The sequence below is a fragment of the Panthera pardus genome, unplaced genomic scaffold, assembly GCF_024362965.1.
Source record: "Panthera pardus isolate Hobbes unplaced genomic scaffold, ASM2436296v1 HiC_scaffold_2, whole genome shotgun sequence".
Taxonomy (NCBI): domain Eukaryota; kingdom Metazoa; phylum Chordata; class Mammalia; order Carnivora; family Felidae; genus Panthera; species Panthera pardus.
This window is the reverse complement of record NW_026526765.1, coordinates 133,967,240-133,989,062: the sequence shown is the minus strand read 5'-3', so window position 1 is coordinate 133,989,062 and position 21,823 is coordinate 133,967,240. Positions and strand designations below refer to the sequence as shown.

The 21,823-nt window shown below is 43.2% G+C and overlaps 1 protein-coding gene across 1 annotated transcript in view; it reads left to right on the top strand.

Annotated features, from left to right (window-relative positions):
• The first annotated feature begins 4,640 nt into the window (after positions 1 to 4,640).
• The window catches only part of MEGF10 (multiple EGF like domains 10), a 182,162-nt gene continuing 164,979 nt past the window's right edge, over positions 4,641 to 21,823 (top strand). The window contains exon 1 of the mRNA XM_019422125.2: positions 4,641 to 5,426. The gene's annotated coding sequence lies outside the window, so the exon portion shown is untranslated. The remainder of the gene's footprint in view (positions 5,427 to 21,823) is intronic.

Below are 21,823 nucleotides of genomic sequence, written 5' to 3'. Positions count from 1 at the left end.
TAAAACTGTATAAGATTAGGCACATACCAATCAGGAAACTGAAAACCCTTGTGGGGCTGATAAGCAGAGTGAAGAGTGCATAGTTTTCACTGAACATCTGGGGTCTTTGAATAGAGACCCCAGAAAGGTCGTGCCTGATTGCGGTGTGGCAGTCTGGGTCCACTCAGGAGATAGAAGCCACACTGTTGGTTAAGCAGAGGCATTTTAATATAAAGGATTATTAATGTTAATGAAAAATGATGATATGACCATTCTACATGATACTCTAGTGCCAAGAAAGTGCTTAAGAAAGGATAAAATTGGAAAAGGTTTAGACCTCCCTGGAGAAGGTATAGTTCAGGATACTGGAGAGCAAACAAGTTCGTTGGTGTGCCCAGCCTAGAGCTGCTCTGAAGTCCCTAAGCCATCAGGAAGCAACCCTCTGGTGTGCAAGCAAACCACTGGTGATGAGTAGCTGAGTAGTGTGAATAGTGTGAACATGCAGAGAGAGTAGTAGCTCTGTGGGAATCCTCTGGGCTGCATGTGAGCCACATAGGGGCCTGGAGAGGGAGCAGAATGTCAGTAGACACCCTCCAGTTCACAGGCAACAGGAAGTTATAGAGGGTGCAGGGACTCACTGGGAAACCTCCAGGATGCAGATAAGCTATGACTGTGGTAGTAAAAAGCACACTGGAATGCCAGTGTGGACAGGAGGCATTGGAGAGATGATGTACACAGAAGACCTTCAGGGCCCTGGTTTCTTTGTGGAGAGGACTGCAAAGTCCTCAAATAGCTAAAGACTGATGACCCTTCTGCCTGACCAAGAGATCATAAGAAAACAATGATACAGACCAATATTCCTCCTGATTGAGCAAATCTAATAGTACATAAAGTCTATAATACACATAGGCAAAGTAGGCCTTAATGCAGGAATGCAAAAGAATCTTCACAATTCAACCAATTAACAAAATAAAGGAGAAAAACTATGCAATCGCTTCAACTGGGGCAGAAAAATATTTGAGCAAACACAGCAGTCATTATGGTGAAAAAACTTGTAATGGTGGGACTTTTTCATCCTAATAAAATATGCGAAGTCCACAGCTAACATCCTATTTACTGGTAAAAGACTGGTTTTGCTCTGAGATGGGGAATAAGGCAAATATATTCATTTTTACAACTTTTATTCAATCTTGTCCTGTGTATCCTATCCAGAGCCATAAGTGAAAAAAAAAAAAAAAAAAAAAAAAAAGAAATAAAAGAAGCAAAACCCTATTTGTAGGTAGAAGATCCTAAATAACTTTAAAAAAAACTGCTAGAGCTAATAAGGAAATTTAGTTAGGCTGTAAAATATACGAGGCTACCACACAAAATTCCAAGTTTACTTCTCCATACTAGTAATAATCAGAAACTGAAATTGAAAAATAATTCAGCTTATGGTAGCACCAAAAATAAAAAGGAACTTAGGGATACATTTTTTAAATATGTGAAAAACTAGTATGCTGAAAAGTAAGAAATATTACTGAGAGACATTAAAGAAGACCTAAATTAATGGAGAGATACAACATGTTTGTAGATTGCAGGATTTAATACTATTCATGTATCAATTTTCTTTGAGGTTATCGATATATACCAGGCATGTTCAATCAAAATTCCAAAGTGAATTTTTAAATCATTGACAAGGTGGGGCACCTGGGTGGCTCAGTCGTTTAAATGTCCAACTCTTGATTTCCACTCAGGTCATGATCTCATGGTCGTTGAGACGGAAACCCACGTTGGGCTCTTTGCTAAGCATGGAGCCTGCTTGGGATTCGCTCTCCGCCCTGTCTCTCTGCCCCTCCCTTCCTCCCCCCGCCTCTCTCTCAACATAAAATAAAATAAAAATTTAAAACATTGACAAGCTAATTCCAAACTTCATGATGAAGTTTTAGAAACACAATCTTGAAGGGTTAAGCAAATTTAGGAAAAGGAACAAAATTGGAAAACTTATTATACCTAAGTTGAAGTCTTAGTATAAAGCTTTAGTAATCAAGACAGCATTGTATTAGCGTAGAATTGAAATATACATCAAATGAAAGGAGTGGTGAGTCCAGGAACAGACTCATTTTCATATGGCCAGTTGATTTTTGTGAAAGTGCCAAGGTTATTCAACTGGGAAAAGACAATCTTCTGACAAATGGTCATCTTCTGACAACTGGATACCTCCATGAAAAACAATGGGCTTACTTCATGCCATGTACAAAAATTAACTCTAAATGGATCATACACCTAAGCATAACAGCTAAAACTAAACTTCTGGAAGAAGCCATAGGAGAGTATCTTAATGACCTTGGGGGTAAGCATTTTCTTAGACAAAACATAAAAACCCAACGATCAAATAAGAAATTCGTAAATTTGAATTCATCAAAATAAAAAAACCTATGTTGTTTGAAACACAACGTCAAGAAGTTGAAAGGCAAGAAACAGATCAGAAGGGTATATGTACTACACGCATATCTGACAAAGGCCTGGTATTCAAAATATATAAAGAGCTCCTACAACACAATAACAAGAATGCAAATGACCTCATTAAAAAATGTGCAAAAGATTTGGACACTTCCTTGAAGGACAAATGGCATGCAAGCACACGAAAAGATGGTAAATACCTTTGATGGTCACCGTCATTAGTCATTAGGGATATGCAATTAAAGCCACAATGAGAGGGGCACCTTAATGGAGTAAGCGTCTGACTTGGGCTCAGGTCATGCTCTCACGGTTGGTTGGTTCGAGCCCTGTGTCGGACTCTGCGCTGCACAGATCCTGCTTCAGACCCTCTGTCTCCTTCTCGCTCTGCCCCTCCCCCACTCACACAGACCTTCTCAAAAATAAATAAGACGTTTAAAAAAACCCGTGAGATACCTCTGTATATCCAGTAGAGTCGCGACAATAAAAAGAATGGCAGTACCAACTGTTGATGTGGAGGAACTCTCCAACGTTGCTGGTATGAACGTAAGGGTGATACATTCACTTTGGAAAACTATTATATAATTATACACTTACTGTATAATTGTATACTATATTATATATATAATATACTATTATATAATTATACACTTACTATATAAAAATATACACTTACTGTATAAATCAGTAATTCCAGTGCTTTGAAAGAAGAAAAATAACATCACCTGTCCACAAAGGGACTTGTGCAACAATGTTCCTAGCAGCTTTCTTCATAATGAACCTAAGCTCAAAACAACCTAAATGTCTATCAACATTTGGTGAATGGGGAAACAAATTGTGGCATAGCCATCCAGTGGAATGGTACTCAGCAATAAAAAGAAACAGGCTGCTGATACAAACGACATCAATGCATCTCAGAAACATTAGGCTCAGTGAAGGAAGCCAGACACAGAAATACATATTATGTGATTCCATTCTAGAAACTCGAGAGAAGACGAATTCAATCTGTAGTTACAGAAAGCAGCTCAGTGGGTGGGGATGACATGGTGTGGAAACCCTTCAACAGGGTGCAAAGGAACTTTCTAGAGCAATGGAGTTATGCATTTTCTTGATTGTGGTAGTGGCTGCATGCATGTACACATTTGCTGAAAACTCATCAAGCTGTATACTTAATATGAGTGCAACTCATTGAATGTAAATCATGTCTCACTATAGTTGATTAGAAAAATCAGAGGCAGTGGAGCAACCAAGTTCATAAAACTTACAGCGGGGATAGCTTTGGGGGATTAAGTGACACGAGCTCCTGGCCAATCTTCAGAACACAGTCATATGGTCAATCAGCTCTAGATTTGTGGTTCTGATCAAAGCTTACACTCCTGGCAGAGAAGGTCTGAAAGGACTAGCTTAGGGCAGGTGCCCACTCTCGGACCTGGAAAAGCTGGACCATTTTGAGAGACTTTCCCATCCAGACTGCGCTAAGTGTGGCAGGAGTGGCCTCCAAAAAAAAAAAAAAAAAAAAAAAAAAAAAAGAACTGCTGTTAACCAGAAGAAGGGGAAATGATGCCTGGTAAACGAACAATGGATCAAACGCATTCTTCCCTTGTGTATTTCCAGGGGTGTGACCTAGGAAGATGGTGATACATGCTTATTCATTCAAGCATAATTTTGAGTATGGACTAGTGCCGATGCTTTTACTGACTGGAGGCGCATATGCGTTTGAGAGGTCTCCAAAAAGAAAGAGTTCATGTTAATGTAAGGAAGAGAAATCTGGTAGGAGAGGATCGTCTGGCGTGGGCATGGAGCACAAGCCTTTTTTTGGAGGGGTGGTGGAGGGGTGTGTGAGGGGTCATGAGAGAATGCAGCTTAATATAAGAACTTTCCAGCAGTTAAAGGTTTGTGTCCGCCTGCATCGTCTGGACGCGGGCAAGTTCTTTGGGAGGGAAGAAGAAGATGGACAGTTAGAGAAACAGATTGCAGAATTTGCGTCTAGGCCAACCCTCAAACGGAGGAAAACCTTTTCTTCCTTCTAACGTTCTGTGATTTGTCTCCTGGGGCCTCCTTGGCTAGTCGGCAGAGGGAGCCATTCCCCAAGAAATCTCTGGGCGACGCCGGGCGGAGGGCCTGGATGGATTCTCCTGCCGGTCCCGGGAGTTCTCTTTGCCCCGCCTCTATAAAGCAGACTCCCTCATTGCCCCCCTCTCCCCGCGAATTCCTCGTTCCACCTCCCAACCACTTTGTGGCCGCAGCGCACGCTCTGGCACGCCTAGGTCACCTATCCCTTCTCCGTCCCCCATTCGCGCTCCTTCCCTCGCACCAGTGGGGACGAACCGTCCATCCAGCTGGCCGCTCGGGCGCTGTCCCCAGTACCTCAAGTCCTGCTACAGGGTCTAGAACACCTGCCAGGGACTTTGACTAGGGCGCGCGCGCTCAAGGCAGACAGGCACCCTCTCCACCACCCCTTGGTTCATTTCTTGCGGTGACTCCCCTGCCCCCACCCTTTTTGCCAACTTCGTGACCGGTCTCTCTGCTGGGGTCACTCCCAGGGGGTGGAAGCCGCTCCGGGCAGGGGAGACCCGCGGTGGGGACTCACAGTCTGGCCGGTAGGATCCTGCCGGGTGCTCTAGGGAGTGAGAGGCGCCAAGTGACACCCCCCAGTGGTCACTGCCCCGGCGGCGGCAGCTGCAGCAGCGGCAACTGCTCGCATCCCAGGCCCGGCTCGGGTTACTCCCCTCCTCCTCCAGCATCTCGGGCCAGACGGGGAAAGCCTGGTTGAAGTTTGCGACGAGTACTTCCCCGGTGCGCAAAACTAGGGGTCTGGAAACGCGCGGAGACCGGCCTCCTTTCCCGCGTGTCCACCTTGGAGCCTGACCCCCCCAGGTATCGCTCTCTTCAGGGACGCTACTTGGAGGCTAACTGCGCTGTTGGAAGAGATTTTGTTTCTCGGCCGGCGTTGGGTGAAAACCGGGCAGAAAGGGTTGTGCTGCAAATCTCAGGATCTCGGGACCTGGGTAAGAGTTGGGCAAACTCACTTCTGGCACCTCCTGGACCTGGGCCCGACGCTGGCTGGTTTGTTATGGGTTGGGGACATATTTTCCTTTAGTCTGGAGACCCGGGTGCGGTGTGAGCCTGGGCGGGATGGGCTCAGTCTGGGTTGTTTACTTTGTCTCAAGGGTTCATTGTTACTGTTTACATTTGGTCCTGTTTTGGGGGGCTATATAGGAACTTCCTGGAGTATTTTTCCTGGAGAGACACCTCCATTACGCATTTTGTTGTGCATAATTTCTGCCCTTGCATTGCCTTTTCTGTGTTTATTCTCTGTTGACGGGTGTCATAGCTGGATGTAGGGAGGTTTTGAGCGTGGAATCAGACTGGGAAGGACAAACAGTTTCAGCAGGACCCTTTCTTCCACACCAGCTTGCCTTCTCTGGGACCTTTCCTTATTTTCCAAACTTTTCTTTCTCCAGGACTTGATATTCGCATTGTGCAGACAGGCTTGGGATGCTCCCTCTTCCTGCGTTCTCGGAGTCCTTTAGGGGTGTGAGGATCACAGCCTGGTGACTTAGACCAGAGGGATCTCTTCCTTGTTGGTGTGCCTGGCTTCACAGGGAATGTTAGGAGGGGCGGTTCTTCAGACCGCAGAAAGATCTATCTTGTGGCAGTCCTTTAAAGAACGTGGACTTTGAGCCCTGCTTTACGGGAAATATTTTGTCTGTATAGTTCTTCCTGGAATTGAGGATGGCACCATGGAGTAAATGAGGTGTAGTGATTTATTTGATGTTTCTTTAGATAATATCCTCATAGGAAGACCCAAACTCTTTAGGGGGAGAGTTAAAGCTTGGGATTTTTATTAGCCAAAAAGTTCTCAGACAGTAAAATCCGTGCTAGACAGAGGAGAATGACTTTCTCGCTGGTTCTTCTTGCCTTTCTCCTTTATAGCCTGGATCTCACGTTGTGTATGGTCTTCTCAACTGCAGATACTTCATTCCTTATGGATGAAAAGACAAGGATCCAATCTTTTTGTCCAGAAGTGTCATCTTCCTGACATGACTGCTCTGGGGGCTTGGCTTGCAGGGTACTTTTAGTTTTGCTGCTCTGAGATCAAAGAGTTAAGTAGAGGGTGAGTTTGGGGACCGGGCCACCTGAGGTCAACTCTCAGCCCTTCCCCTTTCCAGTTGTGGCGTTTGGGGCAAGTTACTTAATCTCTCTTATCTTCATCTATAAACTCTGAATGGTAATGAAAATCCTTACACCAGAAGATTGTTAAAAGGATTCAATGAGTCACTGGAGTCAGTAGCCGTGGAGTGCTAAAATCCTGGCAGATAATTAGTTATGGTGATGGTGATGACCATACAGCTAACGTTAACCATTGTATCACCATAATATAGCGAAGTGTAAGCTATTATTTGTACTGGGATGAGCTGTGAAGGCTGCGCTCATGTGTGCGTCCCAATCACCTAGGACGAGATGTAATGCCAAATTTAACTCACACATGATCTTTGTATTGCTGTCTGCTGGGACCCTTTCAGAGGAAAGAAAGGTGCATGTGGCAGGGCTGGGATTTTAGAGGAGAGGTCATGGTTGGGGGCGAAAGGGTGCTTGGGACAGACTGGCCGGTGCCTTAGAAACTCCTTGCGTGAATATACCCCCGTTAACCTATTTCTTGGAGGTCATTTATTCGTTCATTGAATATTTATTGAGTCGCTATTACATTTCAAGTGCTGGTCTATGTTCCATATCATTTAAGTTTGTTGGCTTCATTTTAAAAACGCGTATTGGCCTCGTGTCTCCCCTTCCCCCCATGTTATGCATTTGAGGGCATCCTGTGACACTAGCTCTCCACAAATTAAATCCCATATACTTTTTAGCTATAACGATTTCAAGATCTGTTAAAATGAAGACAACGTATCACTGAGGAATTGAACAACATATTCAGGATAACCTCCAGCAGGTTACTTCTCCCATCAGCTTCCTCCTATGTAAATTTGTGTTGGGAGGTGGGGAAAGAGCAGGCGAATCTCCAGGGTCCCTTCTGTCTCTGCAGCCCCCAGATTAGCTGCTTTGCTTCATTGGTTGTTGCTTTTGAACCTCCTGTTTGTCTTAGGTTTGTAAATTATGTCACTTCCATCATTGCAGGCCAAGTGAGTAATAGGGTCGATAATTAATACAAGAGGAAAATTATTCAGCTCTGTGTGCACATCCTCAGTTACTCTGAGCTTTAGTTAGACTGGGCTGTGAGAAATGGCCACAATTTGCCCATTTTTGACCTTTATAAAATGGCAATTTCATACTGTTCAACCTAGTATAAATCCTAGCCCCCCCCGGGTGCCTGGATGTCTCAGTCGGTTAGGCGTCTGACTTCAGCCCACGTCATGATCTCACGGTTCGTGAGTTTGAGCCCTGTGCCAGGCTCTGTGCTGACAGCTCAGAGCCTGGAGCCTGCTTCCCCTTCTGTGTCTCCCTCGCACTCTGCCCCTCCCCCACTCATGCCCTGTCTCTCTCTCAAAAATAAATAAAAACATTAAAAAAAAATTAAAAAATAATTTTAAAAAATCCCAGCCCCGTCCACTTTGATCCACGTGCAGTAAGTCTTGGGAGATGGGTGAAAAGTCCGCAGTTTTACAAGTTCCCTATGGCAAACCCAAGTGACATGCTCATGTAGCAGCCGTGAGTGTACCTTCCTCGTGGTTGTCTGCTCAGTCTAGTAGCATAGTTTTAAAAACAAATCCGGGAGCACCTGGGTGGCTCAGTCGGTTGAGCGACTGACTTCAGCTCAGGTCATGAACTTGCAGTTTGAGAGTTCGAGCCCCACGTCGGGCTCTGCGCTGACGGCTCAGAGCCTGGAGCCTGCCTCGGATTCTGTGTCTCCCTCTCTCTGCCCCTTCCCCGCTCATGCTCTATGTCTCCCAAAAATGAATAAACGTTAAAAAAAACATTTTAAACACCAATCCGATCATGTCATTACCTTGGTTAAAAATCTTTGGCAGCTCTCCGGGTGGTAAGCATCAGTGTCACCCAGGTGCTTATTGAAAATGCAGATTGCAGGGCTTCACTCTAGATGCAAGGGCCAGACATCTGCATCTGAGAAGATCCCTAAATGAATCTGGTGGAGGTGACCTGAGATCACAATTGGAGTAACACCGGTGGAGAGCATAACGCTTAACGTCTTTAACACGATACGTAAGAGCAAAATAGCAGGTTTTCTGCTCGCCTCTTCTGCGGGCCTCCTGCCCCACTAATCTTGACTTGTTCTTCTTCCTTAGAAGATACATTGCCTGCTCTTACTTCTCCCCAACCTAGCTGTGTATGCCGTTTTCTCTGCCCGAAATGTCTTTGTTCCTCTTTTTCATCCAATCCCCATATTACTCATTCATCCTACAAGATACAGTTCAAGTTAAGACTCACGCTAATTTCCTAATTGTCTGTCAGAAACTCAGCGATAGCTCTTATGATTCCCAGTCTACTGTGTGGATAACTTTACTGTGGCATCTATGATATTGTGTCAACCGTGTTTGTTCCCTGGATGTTTGTCCAGCTGATTGGTGAGTTTACCATTCCTTATTTTAAGCCTTTATCTGCATGGCTGGCACATAAGAGTTACATCATAAATGCCTAAGGAAGGTGGGGGAAGATGGAATGAATAAATGCTAGGTGACATTCCTTAGCACACAGAGCGTTCGGGATAGGCACTACGTACGTACCAAGGGCTGTGGAGAAGCCAGTCAAGAACTTACAATTTGGCTAGGCATAGTATACACAGTTAGTAACCCAGAGTGGTAAATGGGCAAGATAGACTATCCTGAGACTTATGAAACACTAGATGCCATTGCATTGATGTTGCATGTTCAACACCGTGGCAGAGCTATGATACAAGAGCTGAGTGTATGATACCTGTGGATGGTTTTCGTTGTGAATGACAGTGTCGGGGCCCTGGAAGTGCCAGTGCCAGTAAAAGCAAAGCACTTTTGCCCCGTGCTTGTCAATTTATACATCCCTTTGTATTTGTTTTTATATTCAATCATAAATATGGTGACCAGTTTAGTACTCTTTTTTCCTACTTTAGTACAGGATGCATTCCTAAAAATAGGTCCAAAGATCGATGGTGCGAAAGCCTACCATGTATAAGGGATGCTGGCCCTGGGAGCCATGTGAATTACAAAATGTTTAATTATAGTTAGCCATTTACACACTGCATTCGGTGTTTACTCCTTTCTTTAATTTTTCTCGCTTTAAACATTCTATACTTTTGGTGCTTTCCTTCTCATTTGAACAACGGTTGATCTGTTTAAGTTCAACAAATGTCTTGATTCAGGCTTAAGATGGGCCATTATTTTGCGTGTCTATTAACTCCCGTTTTTGGCTCACTTGTATTAAGTTTCATGAGACAAAAATTTCTTATTACTTTAGGCTTTTAATTGTTTCATTTCTCACTCCTTTTTTGTTTTTAATATTTTTAAAATGTTTTATGATTCATTTTTGAGAGAGAGAGACAGAGCATGAGAGGGGGAGGGGCAGAGAGAGAGGGAGACACAGAATCCGAAGCAGGCTCCAGGCTCAGAGCTGTCAGCACAGAGCCCGACGCAGGGCTCGAACTCATGAGCCGTGAGATCATGACCTGAGCCGAAGTCGGATGCGCAACCAACTGAGCCACCCAGGCACCCCATCTCACTCATTTTTTGTAATTATTGAAATAGGCAATAACATGCAAACGAGTGAACAAACGTTGCGGGGTAATGACCAAGATGGAAATTTTAGCTCATGGGCAGCTTCACCAAAGGATGAACCACGAAAAGTGTTCATTCATAGGCTGATGCATGAAAGTTCCGGTGGCATAGGGCAGGAAGGGAGCAGTATCAGCGCCCAGAGTACAAACGTCCTGATTGTTTGGACTTCACACAAACAATATTAAGAATTGCCTGTGGTCTCCATTTCTCAAGGATGTGCGCCCAGTGTTCTGTGTTAAAAATTAGCTCAGTTTTAAGAATCAACTACAATTCATTGGGTTTTGTTGATTTGTCTTCCTTTTCAGTGCTATTTCCAAAATGAACTTTTTCTACCTTAGTTTAAGCTTGCATCTGTGTGTACTTCTGTGAGTGTCTTAGCTCGTCTCTGCATTCATTCCTTCATTCATTCATTCATTCATTCATTGTATCTGAATTCCCCAAGATTTTGTATTTATCTCTACACTCTCTTTTCCTCGCAATTTAAGATTATTTTTCACAGTGATCACTCTCTTTTAAAGACAGTTATCGCAGAAGATTAATTTATCACACTTGATGCAAAGATTTCTCATGTGATGAGGGAAAAAAGAAAGCACAAACCAGTGTTGTTTTACTTTATACAATTTTATTCGCAAAACTACAGGTTGGCATGTGGATGTCATTTGATAATGCATACTCTGCCATTAGCCAGTCTGGAAAGTGTGAATGTGATCATCTATCCTCTTATGATGGAGATTCATTTCCAGTGACTTCCTCTCTTGTTTCATTTGTAGTGATTTATGCTATTAGATAAAGAAACTATGTAAAGCATTTTAACCACCTCAGTTTCCTACTCAGAAGGCAATCAGTTGTACCCTTCCCCCCTTCTAAGACAAAGAAAACAGTATTTCAGCATGGGAACCTCGTCTTAATGGGTACATGTGCAGGATATTAACATCTGTTAAAAACATCTTATCTTTGAGAGCAAGGAGGCCCTATCCTAGAGGGTGGGTGACTGAGTGCCTTGTCATGAACATCCTGGCCGATCCGAATGAGCTACACAGATTTGCTTAGTTCTCAAACCTCGCCATAGGTGATCATCTCACTGTGTACCATATAAATACCTTCTGGGAAAGAATCATGTTTGTCTTCTTTGAAAATATTTTTTTAATGGTAAACTGAAAATCAAAACACAGACTTAACTTGTTCCTCCAGGAGCAAAACAGAAGTATAAAATCTTTGTTTGGGGCCCAGGGGATTAATTTTGCCACCAAAATGAAAAATTTTAAATACCTACCTCCATTGATATGTTTAGAACACTACTTTATTTGTTTATTTTTTTTTTTGGACAAGGAATTGAGGACAAGATGTGACGTTTGCATTCTTTAAGAAAGAAGTTGGTTTGAGTTTTATTTTTGCCCAATCAGATATTTATCAGGTGTATAGGGCAAGGGGATAATTATTATGTGGAATTACTGAGATACTTGCCTTAAGAAAAATAAAGATTAAAAAAAAATACAACTGAGTGGGTAAGGCCGGGTGTTGTAAGGGCCAGTAGGCCGTTCTGAGAATTTCTCTGAGAGTTCCTTCTAGAGAGAGGGTTCGGTGTGTTGCCAAAATTTTCCTGGCACTGTGGGGCTTTGAAGAGAGAGGACTCGAGTGTGCACGGCACGTTTTAGATAAGGAAACGAGCTCAGCCAACACACGGCTGCAGACGTTTGCTAGATGTTTCAAAGAACAGTGGCTCAAGCGTTCCACAGGAGTGGTGAGTTAACATACAGGGGACCCCAGGACTGGATTCTGCCTGCTCCCACAGCACTATGGACATTAGAGGAGCCCCTCGTAGGACACTGCTCTTTCATTATCTAAACCAGATGTGGTTTGGGACACCTATTGGGATTCACATAAAAATGGAGCCCCCGTTCCATGAGAAGGCGTGAAATGAGGAAACCTAACTCATTCAACAACTATGGGGCTTACTGGGGGTGGGGGTAGGGTCAGGGGCATCATCTGGATCTGAATTCGCATTTTCCCTTCAGATCCTCAGTTTAGGGATTATCTTGCCACACTGCTGTGCCGTGTCTTCTCACGTGAAGTTGTCCACCGAACCACGGATGTCACTTCCTATTTCTTTAATTTTACAAAGCGTCACCCAACGTGTAGCTCTGAGTAGCTGACCTTTAAGGCTTGGGACTGTGGAGGAAGTTCACGTCTTAAGACTTAAAGCCATTAAACCATTAATTTATTTGTTATTGTTGGGGCGCCTGGGTGGCCCAGTCGGTTCGAGCGTCCGACTTCACCGAAGGTCATGATCTCACAGTCCATGGGTTCGAGCCCCACGTCGGGCTCTGTGCTGACAGCTCGGAGCCCGGAGCCTGCTTCGGATTCTGTGTCTTCCTTTCTCTCTGCCCCAACCCACTTGAGTTCTTTCTCTGTCTCTCTCAAAAATAAATAAACATTAAAAAAATTTATTAGTATAGTTAATGGTTATATATTAATTATAATCCTTTCATATATTTTAATTGGTTGCTATTCTTAAATTATCAAACCATTCATTATTATTAACTATCATATATTAATTATAATCATTTCATACGTTATTATTGGTTGCTATTAATTATTAAATTATTTGAAACTGGACATGAAACCGGTTTTTTTAAAAGCTGTTTGTTCCCACCATCCCTGGAATTTTCTTCCCGTCCATCTTTTGCTGAAGGCTCCAGCCTCTTTTAGATGGCTTCTGTGCTTTCTTTTAACTTTTCTGCTCCTCCCCCTTGTCCTCATTGCTGACCCTACCCCCAAATTCTTATTACCTTCTGACCAGCTGTTTTCTTTTCATTTCCAGTCTTCCTTTCCACATTTCTTGGTGCCCCGATCATTCTCACCTGCCTTCTCTTGGTGTTTCCCCCCTCAGCACTGAGAGCACTGAGATTTGGTACCTGTAGTAGAGAGCCTCTGCCTTTCAGTATACCCCCATCTCCTGTGCCTCCCTTGAACAGAGGGGCGTGCATACTCTGCTCGTTAGAGAGGTTAGCAAGACTTGAGACCTCTGTGCAGCCTGTTTTCAAACAGAGGCCTGAGAATCACCGGCAGACACTGGCCCCTGTTCTAACGATTTGGACCCCGTTGGTGTGTTGTGGGGCCCAGGGATGTTTATTTTTGGCAAGGTGTTCTGATCCAGGTGGTCCCTGGATGTACTGCAATCCTTGTTAGGGCTCTTTTGCTCCATTCAGAAGGCACAACTTTTTTCCTTTTTCTTTCTTCTTCTTTTTTTTTTTTAAAAAAAAAAAAACATTTTAGTGACTTGGTCAGAGGGGGTCAGGGAGAATAGCTAGTCTGTGAGAACCCGTGCCTCTCCCTCTCTGCTTAGAGGGACAATGGCTGTAACACTACGCTGTTCATGTGACAGCCAGAGAAAGGGGCCCATTGTTCCCGGGTTGGCTGATGCTACATTCTGCTCCGGCCAGCCATCCAACTGAGCTTGGTAGCCCCAAGGAAACAGACACACTTGAATTGGAGAGACAAAGAAAGGAGGTCAAGGCCTTTCACAGTTAAACTACTTGCAGCAATGTGTCAGAGGTAGGATTTGGGAAGGAAGAAAGTAATTCTGTAGAAGCATCATTAATCTGGTTTGGGAGCATGAGATGTGGCGTTAGGGAGACACAGATCCGTTAGAACTCCCAGTTGATCTTTGGCCAATGAAGAACTGTTTCTGAATATGTTCCACTGACTCACCTTATTGCAGGGTTTTATTATTGATTTAAAACCTAAAAAAGACCTCTCTCTATCCATGAGAGGTGCAAGCACATTTTTCCACCTCTTTCCCCTGGGCTCATCAAAGACAGGTGTTTGATCTGAAAGTCCACTTAAATCAAGGCCTATAAACTCCAAGAATGATTCTCTGTTCAGGGGTATGGTTCCTGTGTATATGATGATATGTTCACAATCCTTCCAAATCTAGATTCAGGTAATAAATTTCGAAGCCAAGAAGGTTTTTCTGCGATTGAGATACAGTTAAATCCGTTAGAAAGTTGATGTGTATGGACAGTTATGATGTTGGGGGCTTCCCTATCATTTAGATACCACCCCTCACCCTCAACTTCCAAACTGGATTCTAGCCCCAGAGGGAAAGGCTTGCAAACTTCCTGTAAAGATCTAATTCAGAGCTCAACAATTGGCTACATTCTTTGTGTCCGAAGATTCAAATTCAAGGTCATAGCCTCAGCATAGGTCACAGACTTTTCGCACAGGATTGTTCTTTTAGCCTCATTACTCCCTTTATGAAAAAGTATGTCATTCATTCAGCCTTTGCCTCTGAGTTTCCTTCAAAGGGAAACTTAGTCCCTAGTTCCTGTGAATATTTGTAGAAGGCTTCCTTCCTTCCTTCCTTCCTTTTTCTTTCTTTCTTTCTTTCTTTCTTTCTTTCTTTCTTTCTTTCTTTCTTTCTTTCTTTCTTCCTTTCTTTCTTTCTTTCTTCTTTCTTTCCTCCCTTCCCTTCCCTTCCCTTCCCTTCCCTTCCCTTCCCTTCCCTTCCCTTCCCTCCCCTCCCCTCCCCTCCCCTTCCCTCCCCTTCCCTTCCTTCAGCACAGAATACAGCCCTGAGTGAGGTAGAATGCGGAAAGTCTTTTCTGGACGTAGTGGGCTGTGGAGAGCCCTTTTACAAAGAGTATTCAGACAGCTGGTATTCATTGGCCAGTAGGAATCCTTTTGTCTTTGAGATAAGAGGTTTCCTGACTGGGAAGATTAGGCTTAAGGAGGTTTGTACCCAGGAGATGGCAATATACGATTTTCTTTAGATCACTTAGAGCTTCTTGTAATTAAGTCTGTCATTGTACCTTGATGATAGACTATCACTGTAAATCCATTAAAGAAGGAGAAGCAAGTGGATTGCAGAGAGGCAAGTGGCTTTATTTTCTTCATTATATTTCCATTCTCCCTCCTCTTGCAGTTTGTTTATACTTTACTAAGTGGATATTTGGTTTTACCAGTGATGTAGGTACTTTTGAAGTGGAGAAGGGGAAGGGAAAACTGTTCTTTGCAGGTGGCAAAAAGACTGTGTTGACCACGCTCCTGATTAGTTAATTAATTTTTACCTCATTGTCATTAGGCCTGTTCCTTTGGCTCCACTCCTGTGATTTGGAGAGGCTGACTCCTGGGTGCTATGAGGCATGACCGTGCTCTACTTGAAGTTCTGTGTTGATGCAGCTTTCGTTGAACAAATAGAGAAGTGATATGTTGTCTTTTATTGTGGTTTATGTGCCAAATGGCATGTTCCGTACTAAATGGTTTTTTAGGCATGGGATGCTTGCTGGCCCTTCATGTTGTGTCAGAATTAAAACCCTGGCCGAGGAGGGCTTCTGGTCTGTTTAATCTGGGTGTTGGTTGTGTGAGTGTGTTCATTTTGTGAAAATGTGTTGAGCTGTTCAATTCTATTTGTATCCTTTTTTGGTGTGTATTTTGTACTTAAACAAAAAGTTCAAAAACATTTGAAGCGTAGTGTTTAATATAGAATTAAAGTTATACAGTGATAGAAAACAGCCAACTTTGGGAACCCCAACTGTCATATAATTTGGAACCTGGTGTAGCTATGAGGGTCTGGAGCTTTCTGTATCCATTAATTCGCCCCTCTTTCTGTGGTTGGTAGAGCTCTGTGTCAGAAAGCAATGGGCCAGCACCAACATAGTTGACTGACTTTTCTAGGCAGCAAATCCAGTGACTAGGAAGTCAACAGCATTAGCAGAGCCCCACTCTTTAGAAACTAAAACACAAGCAGCCCTCCAAATTGGCCAACTAGCAAATCTCAGTCCTCTTTTCCACCCTCCACCTGCATTGTAATCTGTCAGGAAAATCAGACCAAGACTATAGACTATGTATTTTTTTCCTTAGTTTTAGATGACATCTTTCCTCAAGTCTAATATTGGAATGCTTTCATTTTTTTCCTCACATTTTGCTAATGGGGACAAAGCGATAGGAGGTATGGCGTCTTGGGCTCCTCTCTCTCACTTATTTCAGCCATCATTTCCTGAACTCCACGAGCAGTACCTCTGAATATGAAGCTTCCCCATAAGCAAAAGGATGCTTCTGGCACAAGAGTGGCCTGTGGTCCTCTTTCTGTCGAGAGGACATCAGTCATCAGCAGTGTGGGGCATCTTACCTGTAGAACATTCTAACTTGCTGTTACAATCTAGAGCTACTAGACTGAAACAGAGAAAACAGGAGTGTTTTGTTTTTCATAGGTTTTTTGAAGGAGAATTTGGAGTTCTTGGCCTTGGAATGGTTCTAGCACATCTGTGGGGCGTCTCCATATCCATTCTGTATACCTCCTTTAGGTACTGGACTTAAAGGTTAACTGTTGACTTACACAAACACATGTGATTAAAATCGTGAGTTAAGAGACAAGATTTTGATGGTCTGGGTCTATTCCGGGCTGGCCTTGTCATTTACTGTGTGAAATATGGCAACCTGGCTCAGGATCCCATCTCTACCCCTTGGACCTTTATGACCTTGGGCAGGCTGTTTTAGCTCTCCAGACCTCTTTCCATCACCCAGGAAATGCTAACAGTATGTACTTTCAAGAGTGTTGTTACATTTAGTGTAGTGGTAGGTACATAGTAAGCTCTCAGCCAATATTAGTTACCATTACTGAACACCAAATAATGTGAAAATAGTGAAGAATAATTACCAGGAATAAGATTTGTGTATGCCTTTTGTAAAAGAATCATCCAAGTGTTTACGTAAGATCCTGTTAATTGAACGTAGAAGTTAGAAAATAGTCTCGGAGACAAAACATATAAGCTATCAGAAATTTAAAATATTCTGGAATACAATAACAGTTAAATTTACTCATGAGCATGAATGTTTTTTAATGAAGATAATAATGTGCTAAAAGAAAAGTTTTATATCTGCTATAGAATCAGGATGAGGCTTTTAGTTAATTTGTTCTTTCCTAGTAAGATATCAGCAGAATGGAAGTGTTCCAACAAAAGCTTGTCCGCAAATGTTTATAGCAGCATTATTCACAATAACCGCAAGGTGAAAACGACCCAAATTTCCACTGGCTATTGACTGGAGAGTGGATGAACAAGATGTCATATATCCACACAATGGAATATTACTCAATCATTAAGAGGAATGAAATATGATGCATGTCGTCAAGGACATGGATGAACCTTGAAAACATAATGCTAAGGGAAAGACACCAGACACCAATGACCGCGTGTCACACATATAATCCCATTTATGTGAAATGTCCAGAATTGGCAAACCCATAGAGACAGAAAGTAGTGGTTGCCAGGGGCCAGGAGAGGAAGGAGCGGGGAGTGATTGTGTCACAGGTATGGGGTTTCCTTTTGGGGCGATGAAAAAGTTCTGGAACTAGGTAATGGTGATGGTTGCACGGTGTGGTTAAAAGGATAACATTTTATGTCATGTGAATTTTATCTCAATGAAAATTTTTTAACCTTTATTTAAAAAAAAACTGTATCAATAGATGTTTTGCATTTAGATGAGACATATTCTGCATCACTCTATTCTTTCTACATCAGTCTCTATTCTTGATGTGTCTGTTGTAAGCCAAGCCTTTACTGTATGTTGGGGAGAATATCAAAAATGACACGGCATGGCCTTGGCCTTCTGTCTCTTTGTGGAGATGGGAAAGGATGAGGGAGTGGGTGATATGTTCCAGGTGAATCCATATTCAGGAGAGAAAAATAACACTCTGCACTTGACGATGAGAGAAGGCTTTTTGGAAGAGATTGGACTTTGAAAGGTGAGTGATCTCCATGTAATCCAAGAAGAGGGAGAGGATACCTCAGTTGGTAGAATGGCACATGGCCTGGGCGAGAGGCGGCTGGGCAGGGGCAGGGGCAGGGGCAGGGGCAGGGCAGCGGTGACCAGAGTGGAGTATTTTATAATCGACTGTCAGCACGTGAGGCTGGACGTGTAGGTTGGAGCCAGGTTGGAAAATCTTTGAAAGCTGTTTAAAGTCACCAGGCAGTGGGTAGCAAAAGATGGCCATTGACGATAGAAGTAGAACATCGGATAAAAATGGGGAAGATGATGAGGAGACTATGGCAGTGATTTCACTGAATCGGACATAATCTGTTATTTATTCATTCAGTAAATATTTACTGAGCACCTGTTACGTTCCATGTGATTTTCTGTGGTAGCGATGGGATGACACCTAAGATAAACGAGGTCCCTGCCCTTTTAGATTTGCATTCTAGTACACACTTCAAGCACTGACTGCTAGTCCAGTGGACAAACGTGTTTGAAAAGTGAAGCCCCAAGTATGCTGTAATGTATGCTCAGAATGTGGGTTCCTGGATTTAAATCCTAGTTTGTCCCAATGTTTACCGAACGTATGACCCCAAGCCACTTACTCCAGACTTCAGTTTCTTTTTTTTTTAATTTAAATTTTAGTTAGTTAACATACAATGCAGTATTGGTTTCAGGTGTAGAATTCTTGATTCATCACTTACATACAACAGCCAGTGCACCGCACAAGTGCCCTCCTTAATACCCTTTACCCATCTAGCCCATCCCCACCCATCTCCCTCCATCAACCCAGTTAGTTCTCTGTCATTAAGAATCTCTTGTGGTTTGTTTCCCTCTCTTGTCTTCTCCACCCCTGTGTTCCCGTATGTTCATCTGTTTTTGTTTCTTAAATTCCACATGAGTGAAATCATATGGTAACTGTCTTTTCCTGACTGACTTATTTCGCTTTGCATAGTACCTTCTAGCTCCATCAACATCATTGCAAATGGCATGATTTCATTCTTTTTTGATTGCTGAGTAATATTTCATTGTATATATATATATACCACGTCTTCTTTATCCTTTCATCAGTCAGTGGACATTTGGGTTCTCTCCACAGTTTGGCTGTTGTTGGTGGTGCTTCTACAAACGTTGGGGTACATGTGCCCCTTTGGATCTGTATTTCTGTATCCTTTGGGTAAATACCTAATAGTGCAATTGCTAGATTACAGGGTAGTTCTATTTTTAGTTTTTTTTTTTTTAACTTTAATGTTTATTTAATATTTATTTATTTTTGAGAGAGAGAGAGATCGTGTACATGCAAGCGGGGGAGGGGCAGAGAGAGAGAGAGGGAGACACAGAATCTGAAACAGGCTCCAGGCTCCGAGCTGTCAGCAAGGACCCCAACGCGGGGCTCAAACTCACAAGCCATGAGATCACGACCTGAGCTGAAGTAGGACTCTTAATGGACTGAGCCACCCAGGTGTCCCATATTTTTAGTTTTTTGAGAAACTTCCATACTCTTCTCCAGAGTGGCTGCACCTGTTTCCATTCCCACCAACAGTACAAGAGGGGTCCCCTTTCTCCACACCGACACCTTTTTTTTCTTGTGTTGCCATTTTTAGCCATTCTGACAGGTATGAGGTGGTATCTCATCATGGTTTTGATTTGCATTTCACTGATGATGAGTGATGTTGAGCATCTTTTCATGTGTCTGTTAGCCATCTGGATGTCTTCTTTGGAGAAGTGTATTTTCATCAGACTTCAGATTCTGTATCAGTTAAGTGTGGGTAATAATGGTGTATCCCTCATAGACCTATTATGCGGATTAAATGAGATAATAGATGAAAAGGACACTATCTGGCATATGGCAAATGCTCATTAAGTTTCGTTTGTTTATTTGCATCTGATCAAGTTCTACTCGAGGATTTGTTACGGTCATTTCTCTTTTCAGCTCAGTGAGGCTCTTGCAGGAACCCGGTATGGTAAGGGGTGTCTCGGGTCTAAGGTCTTTAATATGCCATACTGTCTTGGATGTTGAACTTGTCGAGTTCATTAGCATCCAAACTCTGCTTTCATACTTCAGGAAAACAACAAAGTCGCTCTCTCTACCAAACTACAGTCCTGGTCTTGTCTTGGGCACAAGCTTCCATCTAATGCTCCTCCTACATTATGAATCAAAAAGTCTTTATAAACACCTAGGGAGGTACTGCTCTGTCAGTGTTAGGAGTCTAGGGACAAGGAATGTGTTTGATGCTCCAGACCTTAGCATCTCAAGTCTCCTTTTGGAGACACAGCCGCACTTTGAATTTAATTTGTGTTACCTCATCAGTGCCCCAGGCCACCTCACATCTCTGTGCCTCTGTGTCTCTTTCTTGAAGCAGAGCGAAATAGCCAAACACCTCACAGAGGCACATTTTTGGAGCGTGTCTGGAAAGAATCCCTGGAGCTAGTGAGAAGAGACTGTATAAACTCTGTGGGCCCTTCTATTTCTAAAATAAATGGATTCTAGAACTTAAGGTCCTTGAGCACATAGGACCTATGCTATTTACCTTTCAGCCCCCCCAATGGCCAAGCATAGTGCTCTGGACTGAATTGTATCTCCCATAATTCATATGTGGAAGCCTTATCCTTCAATGTGACCATATTTGGAGATAAGGGCCCATGAGGAAGTGATAAAGGTTAAGTGGGGTCATAATGTGGGGCCCTAATCCAATAGAGCTGATGACTTTATAAGAAGAGGAAGAGACACCAGAGCTCTCTCTTTCCATCCTGTACACACACAGCGAGGAGGCCAACGGCGAGTCGGGGCGGGGGTGGGGGGCTCTCACCAGAAACTGAATTGGCCAGCACCTTGTTCTTGGATTTCCCAACCTGCACAACTGTGAGAAATAAATTTCTGTTAAGTCACCCAGTCTGTGATATTTTGTTATGACAGTCTGAGTAGAACAGGACATGTTCACTTTTTCTACTTTATTCTTTAAAAAAAAAAAAAATAGGAGGACCTGCAGGGCTCAGTTGGTTAAGCATTCAGCTTCAGCTCACGTCATGATCTCATGGTTCATGAGTTCAAGCCCTGCATCAGGGTCTTTGCTGTCAGTGCAGATCCTGCTTCAGATCCTATGTGTTCTTCTTTCTCTGATCCTCCCCTCTTCATGCTATATCTCTCAAAATTAAACTTAAAAAAAAAATAGACTAAGAACTTAAATCTTTATGGACTGGACTAATTTCAAGATTATTCAGAACTACAGGGATGTAAGAATCACATGAAAACGTGAACCTGACTCACAGTCCTAATCTTCACTCAAATGGATAATCTTGCCTTCGTCACCTGCCACAAACCAGCAGAGGCTGCAAGGTAGCATCACTGCTTGATTCAAACTTCTCCAGGACATCCTATCTTTCCTCTAGTGGAGGCATGTATGAGTGGGGAAATAGCCAACAGGAAGTGCACACTGCTGTTGGGAGGGCGGAAGGTAAGGGAAGGCCTTGCATGGTTTCTCTTTAGATTTTCAGGTTTTAAACCCTTGACTTCCTAGGTGTTCTTTCTGGGGACGCAGCAGGACTGAAGTGGACAGAATGTGAGGGAGGGTAAGTAATGGCGGCCACACCCTTAAGGCTGCATCTCACCTCAGCCAGAAGAGGCCAGGTGGTTCCTCACACCAAGGAGGAGAGGTCCTCCTCCAGGAAGGGCAGTGATTACATCTGAGCCCAGCCACGGATGGATTCAGGTGCAGAGGCTTCCTCAGCAGCGCTGGCCAGATGGTCTACTTTTATTTTGGTGAAGACCAGCCTGGAGCAAAGGCACTTTTCTTCCGCTGTTCAAAAGCAGAGACGAAAAAGCTTACGATGTGGAGCTCTGCCAAGCTGGGGCTGGGGGAAAAAAAAAATCCTTGTGTTTCTTTCAAGGCAGTATGTAAATGATGCTTTGTAGTTTTGTTTGTGCAGCTCCT